A 6,065-nucleotide genomic window follows, 5' to 3' on the forward strand; every position below is an offset into this window, starting at 1 on the left:
GGGCCGGCCGCGGTTTTCCTTTTCGTTAATGAAGGGCTTGGATACAAATATAGTATGGGCCCGCATCGCTAACTTTATGGGCCCCGCATTTGCGACTGAAAAACGTGTCCATGGAAGGCTGACGAAGGCTACGAGGAAGGTGGTCCAGGTGGAGGACATTCAGAGCATCATAAGGATAACGATAGAAAATTGAATAGGGTCCCACCTCTACAGCTACAGGCTTCGATCCAACGGCTACGACAAACCAACCCACTCGTACAGTTGATCGTCCTCATATCACAGATGTTGGCCACCTTTACTGCATGTGGGTGAGACCTGAGATCATTGATGGTTGAACCGCTCCCGTCTTCAGTTATATGGCACGTGCCACATCTCTCTCTAGGTTGACTGAACTGAATTCACATGATCATTGGTTAGTTTAGCGAACAGATTTACCGTAATCAAGCTTGTGTGAGCTGGGCCGAGGCTCGAGTCCAGTTGGTTTAGCCCCAAATCAATACGAGCCCTGGAAATTAGGGCTGTTTATAGGTCGGGTTGGGTTGGTTTATTGGCGTTTTTCTAATCGATATGACCTGGTTGGTTTACTTAGAAATGAAATAAAAACTGATCCAGTACTAAGTAAAACTGACCTAGTCAGTTTGAATCGGTTTGGATCGGTTTTGTAAATGATTCTTTCGGTGTAAACAGTAAAGGATTCAAGTCTAAGAAAGCAAAAGTTGGATGCCTGAAAATTAAAAATAATTTGATGGATCAAAACTGATATTTTATATATCAGAAATTTTGTATATAATTTATATATTTCTGAAATAAAGCTGAAATATATATATATATATATATATCTAAGTCGGTTCAGGTCGATTCGGTTTCGGTTTTCACACATGAAAACCAAAACCGAACCGAACCGAACCATCGGTTTATATTTTTTGTAACCCAAAACCGACCGGTGTTGAAGAAAAACCAACCAACTCGGGTTGGATCGGACCGGGTTGGTCGATTTGGTTTGTTTGGGTCTTGTTATGAACAATCCTACCGGAAATGTGAAAAAATATGTATTTTGTATATTTGTCCTATACATATTTATATTGATAATCCTTCCAAACTGAGCCTTAATATATTTTTTTTTCACTCAGATTACATTGTTTGAAGTGTAATTTGTTTTGTGCTAATGTAAATGCAAGTAAGAAGAGTGTAAATTTTGGTTTAATTTTATTCTAGATTTTATTTTGCTTTAGGCTTTATTTTCCTCTTTCCAACTTCAAACAAACGAAATGTGGTAAAAGCTGAACTTAAACTTTTTGCACCGGTATAAATAAAATTGCACTGCAAACAAATAAACCGAGCTTAATGAAATATTTTGGTTAGTATTTATGCATCCTTCACAGTAAATGTGTTGTTTATGTTTCTACCATGGTTTTCAAATCATCGTTGATCCGAACAGTTGGATCATTCGATTTGAAAATCGGTTTTATTTCACCTTTAACTCATCCCTTGACAAAAAAATCATTGACTTGGTCAATGACCCACTTATTTGAGTGGTGGAATCGTCAACCCGTTCGACCTAAATAGCAGTTTTTTAGTCATTTTTTATTTTTTAATTTTTTTTTAAATTGAAACGGGTTGTTCATTTGAGACAGATAGTCAAACCACTAACACAAAATGGACAAACTTTTCATTATAGAAGGGGAAAATATAGTTCAAATATTATTTTCAACCTAAGAAATTTTCCACCCATGTATAAATGGAGCCTTATGAACTTAGGGTCTATTTGGTTTTGGGAATACATGCCTTGTTTGGCAAGAATGAGATTCAGATTTCCATTCTTAGGGGAATCCCCCCATATGGGGGAATGGCCATTCTAAACCCCCTTAGGGGATGGGAGGGACTCCCATCCTAGAGTTTGTCAAAAAGTAAAGAACTCATGACAAAAAGTCCCCCAAATCCTGATATTAATAAAATGATAATGTATTATTAAATCAATAATAAGATAATAATAATAATAATAATAATAATAATAATAATAATAATAATAACAATAATAATAATAATAATAAATGATAGTATATTAATAAAAATATTAATTTAATTATTCAACTCCTAATTAATAAAAATATTAATTCAATAATAATAATTTATTTGTAAAATAATAAACAAAAATAATAGAAATTAATAAACTAATAAATTATAATAAAATATAGTAATAAAAATGTTATTAATTTAATTATTCAACTCCTAATGAACCAAACAATAACAATCAAAATCCAATATAATTCCAATTCTTGATTGAACCAAATAGATGTCAAGAGTAGGCGATTCTGATTCAAATTCTATAGGATTTCAAATCCAATTCTGATTCTAGTCCTAGCTGCGAACCAAATGAACCCTTAGTTTCTTTTGCATGGTTATTCCTTTGATTTATCTTTGTTGTTAGAGGGTACCACATTGCTAAGTATTCAAGGCTTATAAATAATATAAAGGCCTCATTCATGTCTGAGTAAGTCATTTACTTGGGTAAATGCACATATTTCGGCAAGTGTTCACTAGAAAATACTTACCTGGATAAATGCATTTACCAACATTCTTTTATTCCCTAGGTAAAGTTGTATAATGATTATTTTATTAAAAAAAAGTGACATTATTAAAGGGACAATATTCCCATCACGTATTAGCAATTTCCGATACAGATAGGTAAGTGATTACTCAAGTCTAAGGAGGATATTACTTGCCCAAGTAAATGAGCCACTTAAGAATCATTCTTTTCTTCAGAACCCACTAATATGAAATACAAACATGGATTTATTTCTTTTCCATGGGAGCCACCAACTTACCCACCCACTACTATGATCAAGGATACAATTTTGGCATGCTCTAGTTGAGCATTATTAAATTCAAATGGGAAAATGTATAAATTCTTCAAATCGGGTACCTAACTTGCACCCCCTAATTATAATTCTTTTATTCATTACTCCTTTTGGTTATGTTTGGTTTGAAGGAAAATGTAGGGAAAGGTAAGAAAACCTATACAAGATTTGTCAAGGTTTTCCTACCTTTCCCTACTTTTTCCTTCAAACCATAGATAGCCTTTATGGTGTTTTTTCTTACTAGATATTCTTTATAATTTTTGTCTTAGATATAATTGTACTTTCAATTATGTTCCTGCAATGTTTTTCCATTTCTTAATTGTTTTACCAAGAAAATTCCTTTAGGTCTCATTAGCGGTGCAAATTTTACATCTAAAAAACTGATGCAAAATTTGCATCATTTTCCTCCTACTTTAATTCTCTTGGGGATCATATCAATTTGCCTTCTACCTGACTCCTCCCAAACAAATAATCTTCGTTCCACTACCATTCTCTTTTATATAAAGGGAGCCATATCATTTTACTTCTTATTTACTTATTTGAGACAAACAGAACAAAGTCAAATATGTTAGCAAAAGTAAATCAAGCCCATATGCACTCTTATTCATTTACACCAGTGCAAAATGAAATTCTCATCGCAAACAAATGGAGCCCAAGGTTTTAATCCCCCCGATTTTTTCTGTCTGGCTTCGTTAATGAAACCCCTTTGACTTTGTAATTAATTTTTCAAATTAAAAAAAATCAAATATAACATCTTAAAGTAGAGGGTTTTTAATTCCAACCCAAGGTTCAAAGTATTGATATGTATTGTATTAGGAACTTCTCAATACGCCCCTACAGAGGGTGTATCGGGGTTTTGACCAAGGTCCAAAGTATCTATACGTATCGGCCCGTATCGTATCAGGAGCTTCCCGATATACCCTATAGAGGGTGCATCGGGGTTTTGACCGGTTTAGGGGGTGGACAGACCTTAAACCAGCCACTCTGAACTGGATTTGAAAAAAGAAAACTACCAATACTGCCCAATATGCCTCTACCAGCATATCTAGCGTATCAATATTTTGAACCTTGGTTTTGACCAGTTCAGAGGGTGGACAAGACCTTAAATCGACCCCGCTAAACTAGATTTGAAAAAAAAAGCTAAAAAAAATCTACTGATACTGGCAGGGTGTATCGGGCGTATCGATATTTTGAACTTTACTCCAACCTACAATTGTGATTTGTTCCTCACATATTGCTCTTTACACCAACCTCACAGTACACCCTACCTTGTATTAGAGCATCTCCCCATGAATAACAACAAACAAGTACAAGAGATGTTCTTAATGTGCGGCTGGGACGTGCTTTGAGGTTGGTGGGGTGAAGAGTGGTTTGTGAGGAACAGATCCGAACTCCTCTAACTCATGTAAATGCAACTAGGACAATAAGTTCATGAAGCCTTGCTTGATAGACATGGTGGGATTCAAGAAAAGACAAGTTTCAAGAAAAGTTGAATACCCATCGCAATACAAAGTATGGTTTTCAAAATTAGACAAGATCGGACGGTCGGACAGGAAAACCAAAAACCGGTCAGGTAATCAGCTCTGTTTCACCCTAAAACCATTTTTTGGCCAAAAATCATTGATTTGGTCAGTGACCTGCTGACCCGGGCAGTTAAACTGTCGAACCATTGACCCAGATAAGTTTTTGACCATTTTTTATTTTTTTTAGTTTTTTTAAGTCAAAGCGGGATTGCCCATTGAAACTGGATGGTCAAGCCATTTGACCCAAGAACTGGTCCTAAAACGGTTTCCTGTCCGGTCTGATTTTAAAAACCTTGATACATTACTTGTAATGTGTTTTGTAATGTATTTGTGAGTTAGTGCACTTGCAGCCATAATACCGAAGCATCTTTGACCGCATTAAATCTCAATTGGGCAACCCAGCCTTCTTTAGCAATGGAAGAATGTAAATGGGAAATGAGTTGATGAGGGGAAAAAAAAAAAAGAGGAAATTGAAGTGGATCCAAGCATATTTCTAACCACCACACCAGCAGCCGTTGTACATAATAAAACATAAAAAAGGGTATAAGCATCCTGCATCCATGGTCACCACCCACCAGAAAGAGCAAGCACTATATTGTTGCTTTTATCTCTTAAAGCAGGACTCTCCACAAAGGTGATCTCTTGTGGGCGTACGCCAGGGCCAGGCCCTCTGTGCTTCATTATGAAAAGTATAGAACACACAGGAGTGGGAATAGTACACTGGTTATATGTATAGGTCCACAGCCTAAGGCATGTAAAATGGGCTAACCACAATAGGAATATATGAACCACTGAAGTGTTCACTTCTGATTGGGTTACGTAGACCATTGTACTGTACACATCTTGCTAATTTGTAGAATATCCCAACCCCATTTTTAGTGTGTGTATTTGTGTTGTGAGTGAGTCAAAGGGATGACTTGCATGTGTTAGTGGCAACTGTGGCATGTTTGTTATCAGTCGTCACATCACAGGGTCATATTTAAGACTTACCACAAAATGGAGTTTCTATATTTCCAGAAAAATCAAGAGGAGCTTTACAATATGCATCATTAACATAAATAATTATTTTTTGGTATAAAGTACTAACATAAATAATTGGGTTACACAATTTAATAAAACAATGAACTATAATACCACTAAATGATGAAATAGACAAAACCATCTAGTTTCTTGTAAGTTAAAAAGTCCAAAATTGCATGAAAGTCCGTATCCTAACATTTAGGTCCCATTCATTTTTTGGCAAGTTATTTATCTAGATAAATGCAATTATCTAGGTAAATTTATCCTAGAAAAGACTTACTCGGGTAAATACATTTAACCATAAAAATCCATTATTAAATAAAGTAATGCCCATTTTAACCATAAAAATCCATTATTAAAAGGGACATTTTTGTCACATTCAAATACTAGATTGGAAAGTTATTTGCCCACCTTGAATATGAGTATCGGTAAGTGATACCCAAGAAAATAAACTTTCCTTGGTCCCCACATAAATCTGAAAAATGAACGTCAGATTCTTGGTCAATAGGAATCAAAATCCCATTGACCAACTTTTTCCTCTCAAAATCCAAAAAAAGAACACCCTCCTAGAAGATTATTCCTTGTGAATTTTCAACCACAGTTAGCACTTGCGGGAGACAGTAATTCTGGCGGCCAAGAAACGCCATGCCAATCAAAATTTATT

Source organism: Nelumbo nucifera, chromosome 1, assembly GCF_055504915.1.
Source record: "Nelumbo nucifera cultivar China Antique chromosome 1, China Antique-T2T, whole genome shotgun sequence".
In the NCBI taxonomy this organism is placed as follows: domain Eukaryota; kingdom Viridiplantae; phylum Streptophyta; class Magnoliopsida; order Proteales; family Nelumbonaceae; genus Nelumbo; species Nelumbo nucifera.